Source organism: Durio zibethinus, chromosome 11 (genome assembly GCF_047325235.1).
Source record: "Durio zibethinus cultivar Kanyao isolate XHJ-2024 chromosome 11, ASM4732523v1, whole genome shotgun sequence".
NCBI classification, from domain to species: Eukaryota; Viridiplantae; Streptophyta; class Magnoliopsida; order Malvales; family Malvaceae; genus Durio; species Durio zibethinus.
This window is the reverse complement of record NC_143172.1, coordinates 11,123,257-11,143,798: the sequence shown is the minus strand read 5'-3', so window position 1 is coordinate 11,143,798 and position 20,542 is coordinate 11,123,257. Positions and strand designations below refer to the sequence as shown.

The following is a 20,542-nucleotide window of genomic DNA, read 5'->3' as shown; positions in this document are numbered from 1 at the left end:
TAGTTTTGGTCTGTTTCATGGTAAGTACTGGTCTATTCATCCCTACTACCGATGATGCACTTCTGGCCTTCATTGGCTAGGTCATTCCTCTAGTGCTATTACTTTGAAGGAATTACAGTGCTCAAAGTAAGCCTACACTTGTATACATTAGCATAGGATAACATCATAGGATTTCGGTCCTATTGTGTTAGCCTTCAGGATCGAAGTAATGATTAATAAATATTGTCAGAGGCATTCATATTTCATAGTCGATACACACCACGACCAGGTAGTGGGTGGGTTCAAGCTCATCTTCATATTTCTACCATGCCAATGCCAATTTCATGGCTTGTAAATTCATATAAGTTCTCACCAGTGCCCGTACCTGGGCTTGTCTTAATTTTATCAAAGATGAACACCATGCTTGAGCCTTTTGAGTCCTGATCATTACCTATACCATTGTTCCAAGCTAGTTCCCCATGACTTAGGCCTTCAGTAGGCCTTAAGGCTTGGTCCCCTTGGTTGTCAGACTGTATCCCGCTAGAACCCTTGGGCATGGACCAGCTTGTAGATCGTGACACAAACACGTGTCTCGACCACCATTGGGACATGTTGGCCCTTGGTATTGGCACATGCTTTGATCACCATATGCATATGCTGGCCCTTTGAGTAAGCATTTCCCTTAAACACCATTGGCACATGTTGGGGTATGCATCTCGCATGGTATCTTTGGCCTGGGCCATACGCCATGCACACCACGATCAAGCAATGGGTGGGTTCAAGCACATCTTTATTTTTTTTTTGCCATGCCAATTCCATTTTTATGGCTTTTAAACTCATATAAGCAATCACCAGCACTCACATCAGGGCATGGCTCAATTTTACTAAACATGAACACCGTGCCTAAGCTTTTTAAGTCCTGGTCATTACCCATACCATTGTTTCAGGCTACTTCCCCATGACCTAGGCCTCTAATAATCCTCGAGGCCTGGTCCTTCTGGTTGTTGGACCCTATCCTACTAGAACCCTTAGACGTGGACTAGCTTGCTTACCTTGACATGTGTATATGCCTTAACCACCATGGGGACATGTTGGCCTTTGGTCTCGGCACATGCTTTGACCATAATCGACATATGCTGGCTCTTTGTGTGAGCTGTCCCTCGAACACCATCAACACATGTTGGGGCATGTACCATGCATAGGTATCCTAGGCTCAGGCTGCATACCATGCATAACATGATCAAGCAGTGGGTGGGTTTAGGCACATCTTCTTATTTTTGTTGTGCAAATGCCATTTCATGGCTTCTAAATTCATATAACCGTTCACCAACGCTCACACTTGGGCCTATCTCAATTCTGCCAAACATGAACATCATGCTTGAACCTCTTAAGTCCCGATCACTACCCATACCATTGTTTCAGACTAGTTCCTCGTGAACTAGGCCTCTAGTAGACCTCAATGGCCTAGTCACCCTGGTTGTCAAACCTTATCCCATTAGAACCCCTGAACCTAGACCAGATTACAATCCGTGACACTTACATATGCCCCGACCACCATCGAGATGTGTTGTCCCTTTGTCTCGACACATGCTTCAACCACCATCGGCACATGATAGCCCTTTGCATAGGTAATTCCCTCAAACACCATCGACGAATACTAGGCTATACACCATGCATGAGTGTCCTGAGATAGGGCCATGCACCATATGTACCACGATCATAGGTGGGTTCAGCCACATTTTCATATTTCTATCATGCCAATGCCATTTTTATGGTTTGTAAATTCATATAATGGTCCCTGAAGCCTTCATGTTAAGTTTCATGGCAAGATATTATTTTTTATTTTTCATGATTTTCAAAATTTTTTGTGGTTCAAAATTTTTTAAATTTTTTTAAAAGAAGTTTTGGCCTTAAATTTGGTATATGTGATCCTCTTATTTTTTTAGCATCCATAAAAAAATTCAACTAAAAAATTGAAGTGTAAAAGATTTTGTGGTCATCTGAAAAAAGCATCCCTATTTCAAACACTTGAACGGTAATTGGCAATGAACCTGTAAAAGCTCTTATGTTCTTTAAGAGGGTTTAAGTTGTTGAGGTTCCTTGGGGGATAGGGGGTCGATATAAGGGCCAACGACCAACACACATTGAACATCATGTGCGCACACCCCCGACCCTCCACCCCCAATCGATAGAACCCCCTAATGTCGTTAGTCATGTTTTCCAGTGAAGGTGCCCCAAGCAAAAAAATGCACCACCAGCACATGCCCAACCCCAACATTTGCACCGTGGCCTAGAATCAAACTTCGACCAAGGCCTCAACCATTAATGGCCCCTGCTAATGCATAATACGAGCACATGCCTCAAACATCATTGGCACAAGCTTGTCTTTGGTATGGGCACTTGTCTCGAACATTATCGCCATATTCTGGGCCTTGGTGCTAGCACATGCCTTGACCACCATCGACACTTACTGACCTTTGATGCAAGATATGCTTTTGAAAAAAGTGTGCCCATTTTGGACATTTTAATGTCTATTACTGGCATATCTATAAAATCTCTGATGCTCTTCAAAGGGTGGTTGTTCGATTCCCCTCTCCCCCCACAGAGGGGAGTAAGTGTGCGTGATGGGCCTAGCATTGCATACATCCATGGCAATGTCCCTAGAGCAAAATCCAAGTTGTGCATGCCTTCTAGCTGTTTTGTTTGGTGACAGGTTGCTATGGTTACCTGCAAGCACCCATGGCCTCGATCGGTTGGCATCTATGCGAAAAAGGGCTTAGTCCTGCACCTATGGCCGATGCTACTCTAGACCCCAAACTAAGTCCTTAAATTGGGCAATAACTCCATGAAGTGGTGTAAGCAGATGCTACAATTGCTGACATGGCCTGACCAAGTCTCTCAGGATTTGGCAATTTCGTGGTCCCTTCTCATCAACCACAAAAATGTGTTGACCTAGCCAAGCCTGTGCATGCAACTGAAGCTACCCAAGACTCCAAAAAAAAAATCCTCAAATCAGGCAATGTCCCTTGGGGTGGTAACAGCAGAGTTTGCATGTGTAGTCCTGGCTAGACCTAGCATTGGTAGTGTCATACCGTTGTTGCCCGTTGGATGGCAGAGGTAGTCTTGTGGCCTTTGCTTGTGTTTTTCCCATGCCATGCGATTTTGTCATGGACTCAGACATTGTTTCCTCTGTTTGCTTGTCAAGTAACCGATTGAGTGCATTATGGACCAGTGTGCGTGGATGTTGCCACTTTTATGCAATGGGCATATGAGTGGTGCTATGGTTGTGTGTGTTAGTAGGCCCTATGCTCGATGCATTGAACTATCAACCTATCATCCTTTTCAATCTCCCTTTATATGGTCATCGTACCTTAGGGGCACAATTGAGATCTTATACTGCATACATAAATTGATGGAAACTAGATGTCTTGTTATACCTCATCCTTTTTGTGTTCTTAGGTGCTATGGTTGGACCTCAATTGTGCCCCGTGTACCAAGTGTGTTGCCTAAATCTCCATGGCTGTATTGGTGCACTGATGTTCGATCATGCTCTTAGATGCAGAACATTTTGTGGGCATGGGCTTTCAGCCCTTGTTTGTCTAATGTAATGCATTTCACGTGCTCGATACTTGTGCTTCATGTTGGCTCTCTCTATCACTCAGTCAGTCCATTGAGGCCCACGTGGTGCAAATATCCTGAAGGAATGCTACCTAGTTGATCTTGCCAGTAGTCATATGCTTGTCTCAAACACTAAGCCATACATTTGTAATTATGAACTCATTTAGACTGTGTCGAGCTCATGAAATGCAGAAGCTAGGTTTAGACCATTGTGAGACAAGTTAGTTTTACCTTATTGATGGTAACATTGCAATAGTAATTCAACCTAGTACAAGGGGAACCATTGATTCACACAATTGGTCATTGTGCTTGGTTTAAAAGCTAGTGGCATGAAGCTACCATGCGTTGGATTATGATTGAACACCTCTAAGTCAAAATCTAGGCTAGAAGTGATGAACACACTTGCTACCTGATTGCCAACCTGTAGTAAGGGCCTATGGCCCTTAAGGGGCCCTAAGGGCACATGTTGTATGTGTAGCCACAGTTGCAAACAAGCCATAGATGCTTCTTTAGAGCTCAATTCACACCAAGCGATGGGTAGAATCCTTTGCATACAACTTAAATATGTGACGAGGTATTGTAAGTGGCAAAGTGGCCTTCCTGCCATGATCCGCTGAGATTTAGACCTTTGTCTCTTTGATTCATCCCTCCCCCCTCCACACCCACCAAACCCCTCTCACTTCATTTTTTTTACATTATACCCCACTAAGGTTGGGGATTAATGGTGTTCTCCATTGCAACCAATTTGCCTGGGCAATGACATTTTTCCCTTGAGTGTCCAAGTAAATGACAACTAAATACCCTTAGTATTCATTATAGGGATGGGCTCACCTTTAGCGTAGGCACTTGCCTCGAACTCCTCCCACCCTTATATGCTAGTCTTGCTGCAGGCAGGTGGTTGCCTCAGACACCATCACTAGATGCTGGCCCGTTGTTGCCTTAGACGTCATCAACGGATGTTGGCCACTTGGTGTGGGAAAGATATTGCCTCGAACACCATTGCCAGATGCTAGCACTTAGTGCAGGCACTTGCCTTGACCATCATTTGCACAAGCAGGCCCTTAGAGCAAGTTGTTACCTCAGACACCTTTTTGGCAGATGCCTACACTTGGTGCAGGTTATTGCCTTAGACACCACCTTGGTAGAAGCCAGCACTTGGTGTAGCATGTGTACCGAGACCCTCCTACCTAAAGCACTTGTCTACCCTTGATTGCCATCTACACTAAAAAATGCTCAGTGTATGTGTCACTGGCTCTATTCTTAAGCCAAACTCCATGTGGCCTTGGATAGGGAATTGACTCTGCCTACCTAAGTCAACCTATAAAACTCAAGTGCTTTGCATAATTCCAGCCTGTCAAACATTATCTTATAGTATAAGGTCTTCCAGAAGCCAACAAGTCTAATCTGAACCATGATTGTGTTTAGGCATGCCTACACTTGGGTCTGACCATATGCCTGCACCTCGATAATCAATGCCTGCACTTGGGACTAATTGTGTCCCTATGCATCACTCACCAGTGCCAACACCTGGGTTTGGCTTAATTTTGCCAAACTTGAACACTGTGCCTAAGACTCTAGAGTCTTGATCACAACCTATACCACTATTTCAAGCTAGTTCCTTATGACCTAGGCCTCCAACAGGCCTCAAGGCGTAGTCCCCTTGGCTGTCGAACCATATCTTGCTAGAACTCTTAAGTGTGGACCAGCTTACGAACCATGACATATACACTTGACTCGACCACTATCAAGACATGTTGGCTTTTGGTCCCAGCACATGCTTCGACCACCATCGGAACATGCTGGCCTTTTGTGCAAGTAGTTCCTTTGAACACCATCAGCATATGCTAGGCCACACACCATATGTGAGAATCTTGAGCCCTAGCTATGCACCATGTGCACTATGACTAGGTAGTGGGTGGGTTCAGGCACATCTTCATATTTTTGCCATTCCAATGCCATTTTTATGGCTTATAAATTCATATAAATGCTCACCAGCACCTATACTTGGTCCCAACTCAATTTTGTCAAACATGAACTACCGTGCCTAAGCCTCTTGAGTCTCGATCATTGCCCATCCACTATTTCAAGCTAGTTCCTTAAAACCTGTGCCTCCAGTAGGCCTTTAGGCTTGGTCCCCCTAGTTGTCAAACCGTATCATGCTAGAACCCTTATACGCAGACCAGCTTGTGGAGTGCAACACAAGCATATGCCTCGACCACTATCGGGACATGGTTACCCTTAGTCTCGGTAGATGCTTCAACCATAATAGGCACATGCTAGCCCTTTACGTGGGCAGTTCCCTTGAACACCACAGATGGGTATCCTAGGCCTGGGCTACACACCATGTGCACCATGACTGAGTAGTGGTAGGTTTGGGCACATGTTTATATTTTTACCTTACTAATGCCAATTTTATGGCTTTAAATTCATATAAGTGCTCACTAGTGCTCGCATCTGGGCCTAGCTAAATTTTGTTAAACATGAATCCTATGCCTGAGCCTTTTGAGTCCTAATCACTACCCATACCATTGTTCTAGGCTAGTTCCCTGTGACCTAGGACTCTAGTAGGCCTCACGGCTTGGTCCCCTTGGCTGTCAGACCTTATCCCACTAGAACCCGTTGGAATAAACCAGCTTGTAGACCGTGACACATACATATGCCTCAACCACTATCGAGACATGTTGGCCCTTCGTCTTGGCATAAGCTTTGACTACCATCAACACATTCTGGCCTTTTGTACGGGCAGTTCCCTTAAACACCATTGGCACATCCTGGGGTGTACACCACGCACTGGTATCCTAGGCCAGGATGGGCACCAATGTGCACTACAACTGGGCAATGGGTGGGTTCAGGTACATCTTCATATTTCTTTCATGCCAATGACATTTTCATGGCTTGTAAATTCATGTAAGCACTCACCAGCACCCGCAACTAGGCTTGTCTCAATTCTATCAAACATGAACATTATGCTTGAGCCTCTTGAGTCTCGATAGTATCCATGCCACTATTTCAGGCTAGTTCCCCATGACTTGGGCCTTTAGAAAGACTCAAGGCTTGGTCCCTCTATCTATCAAACCCTATCCCACTTGAACCCCTGGGCTTGGACTACCTTGCAATCTATGACACATGTAGATGTCTCAACCACCATCGGGACATGTTGGCCCTTAGTCTTGGCATAAGCTTCGACCACCATTGGCACATGCTTGCCTTTTGTGTAGGTAATTCTGTCAAACACCATTAGCACATGCTGGGCCACAAACCACATATAGGTATCCTAAGCCTGGGCCATGCACCATTTACACCACGTCCAAGCAATAGATGGGTTCACACATAGTTTCATATTTTTGCTATGCCAATGCCATTTTTATGGCTTGTAAATTCATTTAAAGGTCTCCTAAGCTTTCTTGTGAAGTCTCGTGGCAAGATGACTTGTTTTCTATTTTTTTCAAAATTTTTTATGGTTCAAAATATTTTTTTTAACTTTTTAAAAAGGTTTTTTGGCCCTAAAAATGGTATTCATGATCCTTGTTCTTTTTTTTTTAGCATCCATAAAAAAATTAGCTAAAAAATCAAAGTGTGGAAGATTTTGTGGCCATTTGAAAAAAGCATTCCCATTTCAAACACTAAAATTACTACTAGCTGCAAACCTATAAAAGCTCTTATGCTCTTTATGGGGGTGTCAGTTGTCAAGATTTCTTGGGGGTAGGGGACTAATATAAAGGCCAAAGACTAGCACCCATCGCACATCATGTGTGCATACCCTCTAGCCCCAAACCTTCAATCCCTAGAACTCCCAATACCGTCAATTAGGTTCTTCAACAATGTGCCCGAAGCAAAAAAATGTGGAACCAACACATGCCTGAGCGCAGCACGTACATCATGGCCTAGATTTGAACTTTAGCCAAGGCCTTAATCATTAATGGCCTATGCTGGTGCATGGTGTAAGTACATGTCTCGACCATCATTAGCATAAGTTGGTTTTTGGTACGGGTACTTACCTTGACCACTATCGGCACATGCCAGCTTTTGGTACAAGCACTTGTTTTGACCACTATCAGCATATGCTAGGCCTTGGTGTGGGCACATGCCTCGATCAACATTGGCACAATCTGGACCTAATGCACAAACATGCCTCAAATAGCATCAGTAAAAGATGGCCCTTGGTGTGAGCTATTGCTCAAACTTTATTACCACCTATTAGGCTTTGGTACAGACATATGCCTTGACCACCATTGGCACCTGTGGACCTTCAATGTGAGATATGCATGTTTGAAAATAGTGCCCCTATTTCACACACTTTAATGTCTACTACTAGCATATCTATAAAATCTCTCATGCTCTTTAAGAGGTGGTTGCCTAAGCCTACCCTCTCTTCCCATGAGAGGAGTAGGTGTGCATGATGGGCCTATCATTAGGTACATCCATGGCAATGTCCTTGGAGCAAAATCCAAGCCATGCATGCCTTCTAGCCATTTTATCCGATGACTGATTACTCCGATAACCCACAGGCACCCATGGCCTTGATCAGTTGGTGTACATGCAAAAAAAAGCTTGATTGTGCTGAGCTCAAGACCGTGCTTAGGGCTGATGATGGCCCAGTCCTTAGCCTAAGTCCTTGAATCGGGCAAAGGCTTCATTGGGTCGTGTAAGCAAAAGCTATGGTTGTGGGCTTGGCTTGGCTAAGTCTTTTAGGTATTTGGTAGTATCATGGTCCCTTCTCATTGACTACAAAAATGCCTTAGCTTGGTTAAGCTTGTGCACATAGCTGATGCTACCTAAGACCCTACGAACAAGTCCTAAAATTAGGTAATGTCCCTCTAGGGTGGTGAGAATAAAGTTTGCATGTGCAGTCTTGGCTAGACCAAGCATTGGTGATGCCATGCCGTTGTTGCCTGTTAGATGGCAGTGGTAGTCTCATGGCCCTTGCATGCATTTTTCCTATGCCAAGCGATTGTGCATGGGCTCATACATTGTTTCATCCACTCTCTCATCGAGTAATCGATTGGGTTCATTGTGGACTGGTGTGCGTGGATGTTGCCACTTGTATGCAATGAACATATGAGTCATGCTATGGTTGTGCAAGTTGGCTGGCTCCATGCTTGATGCATCGACCTAACGACCCATCATCCTCTTCAATCTCCTTTCATATGGTCATCGTACCCTGGGGGTGCAATCAGGATCCAATTTTGCATACCTAAATTGATAGAAACTGGATGTCTTGCAATCTCTCATCCAGCTTATGTCTTTAAGGGCTACGAGTTAGACCTCAATTGTGCCTTGTGTCCCAAGTGTGCCACCCAAACCTCAGTGGTTGTATTAGTGCATCGGTATTCAATCGTGCTTTCAAATGCAAAATGTTTTGTAGGCATGGGGTCTTGGCCCTTGTTAGTCCAATACCATGCATTTTATGTGCTTGACACTTGTGCTTTTTATTGGCTCTCTACATTGCTCGGTCGGTGCATTAAGGCCAATGTGGTGCCAATGTCTCAAAGTAATGCCACTTGGTTGATCCTGCCAATAGTTATATGCTTCTCTTAAAGATTAAGCCATGCATGTGTAAGTATGAACTAATTTAGACTATGAAACTGTGAATGGCTCATTAAATCAATTATAATTTGTTTGATGGTATCTACTATTTGGATAACTATAGTAATTCTAGAGCTAATATATGCAACAAACCTTGACTTTTGGAAGGGATGTGTTTATTAGATAAAAGGTTGTCATAGGTTTTGCCCATTGCTCTGATGATTCATGATAACTCGATGAATCGCAAGACCTTTGTGCTGGCAATGTAGCATTCAAATTTCTGCCCATTCAACTTTTAATGGTAGGATAGTGGCCTACTATGTTGGTGACGGGTGATGGAGAATTAGGGTTTGATTTTGAAAAAAGAGCTTGAGAAATGGTTAGCATATCCAAGGAATATAGTAGGTGCGCAAATTACCCAATCCTAACATGGGTAGGTAGTGATAATAAATAACAATATTGGGCTCTATAAGTCTAGAATATGGAATGAGTACAATTTAAATCCCTTAATGAAGATCCATTGGAGGGCAAGTTTGGTGCCAGCAGTCGCGGTAATTCTAGTTCCAATAGCATATATTTAAGTTATTGCAATTAAAAAGCTCATAGTTAGGTTGTCTAGCTGCCTCATGGTGAGCACTGTTCTACTCGTCTTTATTACCGATGATGCACTTCTAGTCTTAACTAGTCAAGTCATTCTCCCAGCTCTATTACTTTGAAGAAACAAGATTGCTCAAAGCAGGTCTATGCTTGTATACATTAGCATGGGATAACATCATAGGATTTTGATCTTATTATGTTAGCCGTCAAGATCGGAGTAATGATGAACAAAGATAGTTAGAGGCATTCATATTTCACAGTCAGAAGTGAAATTTTTAGATTTATGAAAGACGAACAACTACCAAAGCATTTGCCAAGGATGTTTTCATTAATCAAGAACAAAAGTTGAGAGCTCAAAAATGATCAGATACTATCCTAGTCTCAACCATAAATGATGCCGACCAAGAATCTATGGATGTTACTTTTAGGACTCCGTCGGCACCTTATGAGAAATCAAAGTTTTTGGGTTTTAGAGGGAGTATGGTCACAAGGCTGAAACTTAAAGGAATTGATGGAAGGGCACCACTAGAAGTGGAGCTTAAGCTTAATTTGACTAAACATAGGGAAACTTACTAGGTCCAGGCATAGTAAGGATTGATAGACTGAGAGCTCTTTCTTAATTCTATGGGTGGTGGTGCATGGCCGTTCTTAGTTGGTGAAGCACTTTGTTTGGTTAATTTTGTTAATAACCAAGACCTCAGCTTGCTAACTAGCTACACAGAGGTGATCCTTCGTGGCTAGCTTTTTAGAGGGATTATGGCTGCTTAGGCCAAGAAAGTTTGAGGCAATAATAAGTCTATGATAAACTTAGATGTTCTAGGCCACATGCACACTACACTGGTGTATTCAATGAGTCTATAGCCTTGTCCAACAAGCTTGGGTAATCTTTGAAATTTCATCATGATAGGGATAGATCATTGTAATTATTGGTTTTTAACAAGGAATTCCTAGTAAGCGCGAGTCATCAGCTCATGTTGACTATGTCTCTACCCTTTGTACAAACTGCTTGACACTTATAATGATTGAATGGTCTGGTGAAGTGTTCAGATCATGGCAATGTGGATGACTCGCTACTCATGATGTCAGGAGAAATCTATTGAGCTTTATCATTTAAAGGAAGGAGAAGTTGTAACAAGGTTTTCATAGGTGAACCTGTAAAAGGATTATTGTCAAAACCCACTAAATGAATGACATGTGAATGCATTAAAGAAATACTAAAGGGGTAAGCATGCCTCTATACCCCGAGTCCCTTTTGTCCCTGGTCAGGGGTGATGGTCACTTCATTCCACCACTTGAGTGAGTGAAACAATCAGTGTTGTTGGCCATAGATAAATAATGAACCCCAATGCGAATCATGCTAAGGAACTAGAATGAAAAAGAGCACGTATGCCATTGCCATCTCATTCGCAATGTACGTAGGGGGCACCGTGACTCCTTTTGTCTTGAAAAACCAAAATAACTCTCGACAATGGATATCTCTGGTCTCGCATTAATGAAGAACGTAACAAAATGCAATACTTGGTGTGAATTGTAGAATCTTGTGAACCATCAAGTCTTTAAATGCAAGTTGTGCCTTAAGCCATTAGGCCAAGGGCACGTCTACTTGGGTGTCATGCATTGTTGCCCCCTCTAACCCCTATCCATCAGGTTGTAGATCAGGGGGTGGAATATGGCCTCTTGTGATCTCATTAGTCATGGTTAGTTTAAAAGCAAGTCCTTGGCAATGACAGTGCCATGATCATTGGTGGTAAAACTTCTGGTATGCCTTGTTTTTGGTGATGCATGGTTGTTATCCATCTAAACCCCATTAAACCTCCTGCATTGCTCAGTCGATGCTTGCATTGTGACCTAGGTCAGGGGAGATTACCCACTAAGTTTAAGGATATCTGTAAGCAAAAGAAAAAAAACTTACTAGGATTCCCCTAGTAATGGCAAGTGAACCGAGAAGAGTCCAACTTGAGAATTGAGCACCCCCAGCATCCAACTTGTAGTCTAAAGAAGCATCCTCAGTAGTGGATGGGGCCCAAGTCCCCTAAAAAAGGGTGTCAAAGAGGGTAAGAGCCCTGTTTTGCCTGGACATTGTCACACCAGTAGGCACTATTTATGAGTTGTGTTGTTTAGGAATACAGCCTTAATCAAGTAGTAAATTCCATCTGAGGTTAAATACAGGTGAGAGACCGATAGCGAACAAGTACCATGAGGGAAAGATGAAAAGGACTTTGAAAATAGAGTCAAAGAGTGCTTAAAATTGTTAGGAAGGAAGTCGATGGGGCTAGCAATGCACCTTGATTAGATGCGGAACAACAAGCACCGATCTACTAATCAGCTCAAGGCGTGGATTGACACAGGTTGTGATAGTGGTCCAAGCTCGGGCTTTCGATTTGCCTATAGAGACATTGTCATCGTGATCATGGAATGCAGCATCCACTATCTTGGCATGCCTTGGCATCGACGTGATTCTAGCATCAACCTACGGGTTCTCTATCCAGCCCATCTTGAAGCATAGACCAAAGAATTTGAAATGTGTGTTAGTCAATAGGCTAGAAAACCCATAAGGCACAAGGAAGCTGATTGATAAAATCCCTCGCAGGTGCACCACCGACCAATCTTGATCTTTTGAGAAGGGTTTGAGTGTGAACATGCTTGTCGATACCTAAAAGATGGTGAACTATGCCTAAACGAGATGAAGCCAAAGCAAACTCTGGCAGTGGCTTACAACGATAATGATGTGCAAATCATTCATCTAACTTAGGTATAGGGGCAAACAACTAATTGAATTGTCTAGTAGTTGTTTCTTTCTGAAGTTTCCCTTAAGGTAGCTAGAGCCCTTAGCAAGTTCTATTGGGTAAAGTAAATTATTAGAGGCATCGGGGGTGCAACATGCTTGACCTATTCTCAAACTTCAAATAGGGAGGATGATGCAGCTACTTCATTGAGCCATGCCACAAAATCAAGAGCTCCAAGTGGGCCATTTTTAGTAAGCAAAACTAGTGATATGAGATGAACCAAAAGTTGGGTTACGGTGACTAACTGTGCACTAACCTAAAACCCATAAAGGGTGTTAGTCGATTAAGACAGTAAGACAATGGTGATGAAAGTTGAAATCCTCTAAAGAGGGTGCAACAACTCACTTGTTGAATTAGCTAGCCCTTAAAATGGATGGTGCTTAAGTGTATGACCTACACTCGATTGTCAGTGCATGGGCTAGGCCTCGATGAGTAGGAAGGCACGGTGGTTGCCATAAAACCTGAGGTGCGAGCTCGAGCAAAGTAGCCATTTGTTTAGATCTTCGTTATAGTAGTAAATATTCAGATGAGAACTTTGAAGGTTAAAGAAGTGAAAGGTTCCTTATGAGCGACACTTGCACATGGGTTAATCGATCTGAAGAGATGAGGGAAGTCCATTTGATAGTGCATCTGACATGAGCTTTGAAAGGGAATTAGGTTAAAATTCTTAAACTGAAATGTGGTGGCTGACAGCAATGTTAGGGATTTTAGAGACATCAGCAAGGGCCTCAAGTAGCATTATCTTTTCTATTTAATGGCTTACCCACCCTGGAAACAGCATAACCAGAGGTAGGGTCCAGTGGCCAGAAGAGCACCATAAATCGCATGGTGTCCATTGGTCCCTGACAACCCTTGAAAATCTACAGAATTGAGTGCCATCTGCACTCGATCATACTTGTAATTGCAATAGGTCTCCAAGGTGAACAACCTCTGGTCAATGGAATAATATAGGCAAGGAAAGTCGACAAAATGGATCCATAACCTCGGGAAAAGCCAATGGCATGAAGATACATGTGCTAGATTATGACTGAATGCCTCTAAGTCAAAATTCAAGCTAAAAGCGATACATGTGCCTATTACCTGATTATAGACCCACAATAGGGGCCTATGGCCCCCAAGGGCATTGTAAGTGGCAGAGTGGCTTGGTTGCCATGATTCATTGAGATTCAACCTTTTTTCGCTTTGATTCATCCTTCCTTACTCCACACCTACCAAAGCCTTCTCACTTTATTTTTTTACATTACACCCCTCTAGGGTTGAGGATAAATGGTGTTCTCTATTGTGATCAATTCGCTTAGGCAATGACATCCCTCTCTCAAGTGTCCAATTAAATGACAACTAAATGCCTTTAGTATTCATTATAGTGGCATGGGCTTGCCCTTGATACAGGTACTTGCCTTAAACTCCTTCTACCCTCACACACTAGCCCTTACTTTGGGTGGGTTGTTATGTCAGATACCATCACCAAATGCTGGCCTGTTGTTGCCTTAGACAACATTAGCAGATTTTAGGCCCTAAATGTGGGCAAGATGTTGCCTTCAACACCATCGCCAAATATAGACACTTATTGTGGGTGCTTGCCTCAGCCACTTTTCATGTAAGCAAACTTTTGGCATGGGTTGTTGCCTCAGGCACCTTTATGGTAGATTCTGGCACTTGGTGCAAGTTGTTGCCTCGAACACCCTTTTGGTAGATAATGGTGTCACAACCTGAGTGGGGGCACCAAGTGTTGAGGACTGTGCCCTAGCGGCTAAGGCTTGAGCACCAGAGACAAAGGTGGGGATTCATACAATAATCATGGTAAAAGCATCCAGGCTACCTACTTGATAGTTAGGCTTACTCATAGTATCAGGACCAAGATCGTAACATACCCGCACCACACCCAAGTGGGCACAAAGAGTAGGGTCGACCTAGAACCATCTAGAAGCCTTTTGGATTTGCAACACACAAAAGGGGACCAAGTCAATTCTTAGGTTCATAATATAATCTATATAATTTGTATTTTTTGAATTTGAAATTGTAATCATTTGATATTAGGAACTAAAATACCATAGCTGAGGCCTCAACTATAAATAGAGGGCCACCCTATCCTCATTTGTAAGCATTCACCATTGAGTAATATATAAAGCATTCTAGCATTCCCTTATGCTCTTAATCTTGTATATTCTACCTTTTGGTGTTAGTTTTGTGCTCGCACGCTTGTTTTGTAGGACGACTTAGGCATATAGAGTATATTCCCAACTAGAGGTCGTACAAAGTTTAGCTTAAAATTAGAGCCCCTGACAGTTGGTATTAGAGCAAGTTCTGTTTGGAGGTTGTGTTTAGGTCACACTCAAGGCATTTAAGGAAATGGCATCTCAGAGCGATGTTTCTAGCTAACAACTAGAGGCCCAGGTGCAGGGCCATAGAAAGGGCATGAAAGCTGGTTCGAGGGATATTTGGTCTACCATGGATGGGTGGTTAGCCAAGGTGGAAGTGACAATGGCTGATGTGAAGGAAAAGCTTGACAAGGTGGAGACTCACATTGATGATTTGGACTCCAAGGAGGAGGTGCTCAAATCAGCTGTAATCTACTCTAAATTAGACCATTGACATGTTCACCCAACGGAACGAGGCCTTGAAGGCCCTAGTGGAGACCATTGCTTAAGGAGATGGAGGAGCTCAATTAAGAGCTCACTACTTGCAAAATAGCCATTGGGAATGGCATGATTGTCAAAGTGCCTAGGCCCTGCATGGTTGTCCCTAAGCCTAAGGATTTCAAGGGCACTAGGTTTGCTAAGGAAGTGGACAACTTTCTATGGGGAATGGACCAGTACTTTTGAGCCACAGGCATTTACGATGATGCTACTAAGGTAAGCACTGCTTTTATGTATCTTACTAATGTTCCTTTGTTGTGGTAGAGGCACAAGTGTGATGATGTGAGGTGCGATGTTGCCTTGATTAGAACTTAGAAGGAGTTTTAAAAGGAATTCAGGGAGCAATTTTACCCTGAGTATGCCAATGATAAGGCACATGCAAAGTTACATTGACTTACCCAATAGGGTGAGATAAGGAAGAATGTCTAGAAGTTCTTTGACTTGATATTACAGATTTTAGATTTGACTGAGATTGAGGATCTTTTCACCTTTATGGATGGACTTAAGCTATAAGTGAATCACGAGCTACAAAGAAGGGAAGTTCATGATCTGGCCAAGGCCATGACTGTTGCTGAGTCTTTGGTGGAGTTTAAGCCACAAAACAAGTTTGAGTCTTCCAAGCCTAAGGGGAAAGGCAAGGGCAAGAAAGACTATAAGCTACAGTTTGAGGGTAGAGACTATGACTGGTAAGCCAATGACAAGGATCGAGATCGTTTAGCCAAGCATGGCCAAGTGAAGCCACTAGCAAGGAAATGGAAGGCTAGGAGAGACTAGGGTTGGTCTCTTACTTCTTATGTGGAAGGCCACATGTAGCACAAGACTGCCCCAATGAGGGCAAGCTGGCTACCATAAATAAAAGGTCGAATGAAGAGCCAGAAAAGGGGGACTACAAAGCTTGGCTTAATCATGCTCAATGCAAATCCAAGGTAAAGGGAGCCACAAGCCAAAAGGATTGATGTATATGGATCTATTGGTTGCAGGCAAAAAAATGAATGCTCTGGTGGACACAGGAGCTTTACGTATGTTCATATCTAGTTATGGAGCCTAGAAACTCAATTTGAAGATGCACAAGGGGATTGGTACCATCAAGACAGTCAACTCTAAGGAAGGCCCAACCATTGGAGTGGCATATGGGGTAGAGTTGTAACTTGGAGATTTGAAGGGCAAGAAGACCATTGAGGTAATACCCTTAGATGATTATGAGTTTATGGTTGGTTTAGATTTCCTTGTTCTGATTAACACCCTTTTTATGCCTTTTACCAACTGCATATGCATTTTGGATGCATGGTACCAATGGTACCAATGCCTTGTACCATTGAGGCATGGGTCTGGGCCTAGGACCAAGGTGCTATCGACCATTCAATTTGCCAAGGTGGTGAGCAAGAATGAAGACACCTTCTTGGCTACCCTAAAGTCTAATGAACCGAATGAGCCAAAAATTGATAGCCCCTTAGAAGTGCTAGAGGTGCTGGAAGCCTTTAGTGATATGATTCCCGCATAGTTGTCTAGTAAGCTACCACCCAAGAGAAAGGTAGACCATAAGATTGAGCTAGTACCTGGGGCCAAGTCATCAGCCAAGGCCTCTTATCAAATGTCACCCTTAGAGTTGGAGAAGCTAAGGAAATAACTTAGGGACCTAATCGATGCTGGCTATATCAGACCATCTAAGGCCCCATCTGGGGCCCTAGTTCTATTCAAACGCATGCATGATGGGTCTTTGTAGTTGTGTATTGACTACTACATTCTTAACAAGCTAACCATCAAGAACAAGTATCCTATCCCCTTCATTACTGACTTGTTCAACTAACTTGAAAATGTAAGATGGTTCACCAAGCTGGATTTACGATCAGGGTATTACTAGGTTAGGATTACAGAGAAAGATGAGCCCAAAACCACTTATCACCCATTATGGCTCTTACAAGTTCTTGGTCATGCCATTCGGACTCATCAATGCTCTAATAAAAGTCTACATGCTCATGAACAAGGTATTGCAACCTTTCCTTGATTGTTTTGTTGTGGTTTATCTTAATGATATTGTGATCTATATCAAGACACTAGAAGAGCATGTAGACCACTTGAGGCAGATGTTCCAAGTTCTATGGGTGAACAAAGTATGCACAAAGAAGGAAAAGTGCTCATTTGCCCAGTGAAAGGAACCATTTCTAGGCCACATAGTGGGAGGTGGCAAGATATGCATGGATGCTAGCAAGGTCTATGCAATTCTCGATTGGTAATTGCCAGCCAAGGTCACTGAGCTAAAATCATTCGTTAGTCTAGTTAACTACTACTAGCACTACATCAAAGGCCATTCATCCATCACCACACTATTGACTGACTTGCTAAAGAAAGGAAGAGTGTGGGATTATAGCACCAAGTGCTAGCAGGCCTTTGATCAGTTGAAGTGAGCAATGACTAAAGAGCCAATCTTAGCCTTGCCAAACCATGCAAAATTGTATGAGATGCATACAGATGGATTAGACTTTACGATAGGGGGTATGTTGATACATGAGAACCACCAGATTGCATTTGAGAGTCAGAAGCTCAATGAGATGAGTGCAAACACATGGTCCAGGAGAAAGAGATGGCAATAGTGGTGCACTACTTTGCACTTGGTGGCACTACCCTTAGGGTTAAGGTATATGGTCAGAATCAACAATGTTGGAACTAGCTACTTCTAGACATAAAAAAAGCTATCCCTTAAGTAGGCCAATTGGGAATACTTCCTTGTAGAATTTGATTATAGGTTGGAGTACAAGCCTAGGCATGCAAACATAGTGGCTGATGCCTTTAGCAAAAAGGTGAGCCTTGCTACCATCAGCCAACAAGAAGGGTCCTTAGTGCCACATATTAAAGAAGGGCTAACCTATGATCCTATAGCAAAAAGTATCATCAACTATGCCAAGCAAGGTAAGGCTAGATGATTTTGGCTACAAGATGATTTATTATACACTAGGGGTAGTCGGTTGTTTGTGTCATAACATATGAAGCTCCACAAGGAGGTTATGCAAGAGTGCCATGATTCAAAGTGGGTTGGTCACCCAAGCATGCACTGCACCTTAGCCTTGCTAAAGGATCGATAGTACTAGCCATACATGAAGGATGATGTTGAACCTTAGGTGAAAACATATCTTATGTGCCAGTAGGACAAAGTAGAGCTCAAGCCACTAGCCAGTCTCTTGGAGTTATTGCCTATACTAGAGCAACCATGGGAGAGCATCACTTTGGATTTCATAGTTATTCTACCCAAGATGGATGGATTTAGGAGCATTATAGTAGTGGTGGACAAATTTTCTAAGTATAGGACTTTCATTCCAGCAACCAATGAGTGCCCAGCTGAGGAGGTAGCCTATTTGTTCTTGAAGGTGGTGAAGTACTAGGGAGTACCATAGACCATTGTTAGTGATTGGGATGGGCAATTCACAAAGCAGTTCTAGACTAAGTTGTTCAAGCTGTTTAGGTTAGACTTGAACTTTTTCCATTAGAATGCATGCCTAGACCAACGGATAGACTAAATAAGCAAATGGATAGTTAGAGCTTTACCTCAGGCACTATGTCATGCCATACAATGAGATTGGCCTAAGCTACTTGATGTTGCCCAGTTCTTATATAACCTACAATATATTGAAGCAACGAACCAGAGCCCTTTCGAGATTGTGACTCGACAGTAGCTACTAACACCAATTTTAATTATAGCAAGTTATACAGGGCCTAAGCTAGCAGCATATGAGTTTGCCAAGGCTTAGTAAGAGCAAGCTAACCTAGCCAGAGTCTATCTACACAAAGCAACAAAGAAGTCCAAAAAGTGTGAAGATTAGAAAATGAGGGACGTGCAGTTCCAAGTGAGGGACTTGGCCTTGGTGAAGCTGTACCCCATCATGTGCAATAAGGATCTACATAAGGGCCTAGTCTAAAGGTACAAGGGACCTTTCAAAGTTCTTAAAAGGGTAGGCAAGGTTGCCTATAAGTTGGATATGCCACCAAAGTTGAAGGTACACCTAGTTTTCCATGTTAACATGCTCAAGCCATTCTATGGGGACCAGAGGGATCTAGGATGGGTAGAGTCAAGGCATGCACCATTAAGAGCTAGGACCTCATATAAGAAGAAGGTCCAATGCATTCTTACTGATAGGATTATAAAGTGACAAAGTTATAAACCAAGACAAGAGTACTTAGTGCAATAGAAGGGGCTTCTAGATAGTGAAGCTAGTTGGGAACTAGTAAAAGACTTATGCTAGTTCTAGGATAGATCAAGTAGTTCTACATAGAGAATATGACAAGGGTGTCACAAGATTAGATGGAACAGAATGCCATGCCTTGGGTAGCTACACTAAGAGCTGAGGTTGCACCCTAGTTGCCAAGGCTCAAGCACTAAAGATATAACCATGGGTTTATTCAATAATCATGGTAGAAGCATCTAGATTGCATGGCCAATAAGTAGGCCTACCTGTAGCACTAGGACTAGGCCTGTAACATGTCTGCACACCACCCAAGTGGGCCCAGAGAGTGGGGTCGACCCAAAACCATCTAGAAGCCTCCAAGATCTGCAACACTCAAAAGGGGACTAGGTTAATCCTTATGATTAGGATGTAATCTATTTAGTCTATATTTTTTAATTTAAAATTGCAATCCCTTGATATTAGGAACTACCATACCAAAGCTAGGGCCTTAACTATAAATAGAGGGCCATCATACCCTTATTTGTAAGCATTCACCATTAAGTATTATAGAAAGCATTCTAGCATTCCCTTATGTTCTTAAGCTTGCGTATTCTACCTTTTAGTGTTGGTTTTATGCTTGCACACTTGTTTTATAGTCTGACTTAGGCATACGGAGTCCACTCTTAGTTTAAGGCTATACAAAGTTTAGCTTAAGACCAAAGCCTGTGACATTGGCAATTGGTGTGATCCCCGCACCATTGTCTCGAGTTAGTTTCTTGTGACCTCGAACTTTAGTAAGCCTTAAGGATTAGTCCTCATGGCTATCAAACCCTATCTAACTAGAAACTTTAGGTAGGACCAGCTTGTAGCCTGTGACACATGTACATACCTCAACCATAATTGAGACATGTTGGCCATTGGTCCTGACACATTATTTAACCACCATCAGCAAATAATGGCTTTTTATACTGGTAGTTCCCTCGAACACCATCGGCACATGCTGAGTTGTGCACCATGCATGGGTAACTTGAGCCTGGGCTACACACCATGTGCACCATGATGGGGCAGTAGGTGGGTTTAGGCACATCTTCATATTTTTGCTGTGCCAATGTCATTTTTATGGCTTGTACATTCATATAATGGTCCCGTAAGCTTTTATGTGAAGTTTTGTGGCAAGATGACTCATTTTTTTATTTCTCATGATTTTTAAAAGTTTTTGCAATTTAGGAATTTTTTTTATTTT

General features: G+C 42.8%; 1 non-coding gene and 2 pseudogenes across 1 annotated transcript; all 3 read left to right on the top strand.

Annotated features, from left to right (window-relative positions):
- The first annotated feature begins 9,095 nt into the window (after nt 1-9,095).
- Nucleotides 9,096-10,889, top strand: LOC149516105 (18S ribosomal RNA; annotated as a pseudogene).
- Nucleotides 10,890-11,177: 288 nt separating this feature from the next.
- On the top strand, nt 11,178-11,333 carry LOC149516104 (5.8S ribosomal RNA). Its single transcript, XR_016346715.1, has one exon. It is a non-coding gene; the product is annotated as a 5.8S ribosomal RNA (ribosomal RNA).
- Nucleotides 11,334-11,563: 230 nt separating this feature from the next.
- LOC149516103 (25S ribosomal RNA) lies at nt 11,564-13,692 on the top strand (annotated as a pseudogene).
- Nucleotides 13,693-20,542: the final 6,850 nt, after the last annotated feature.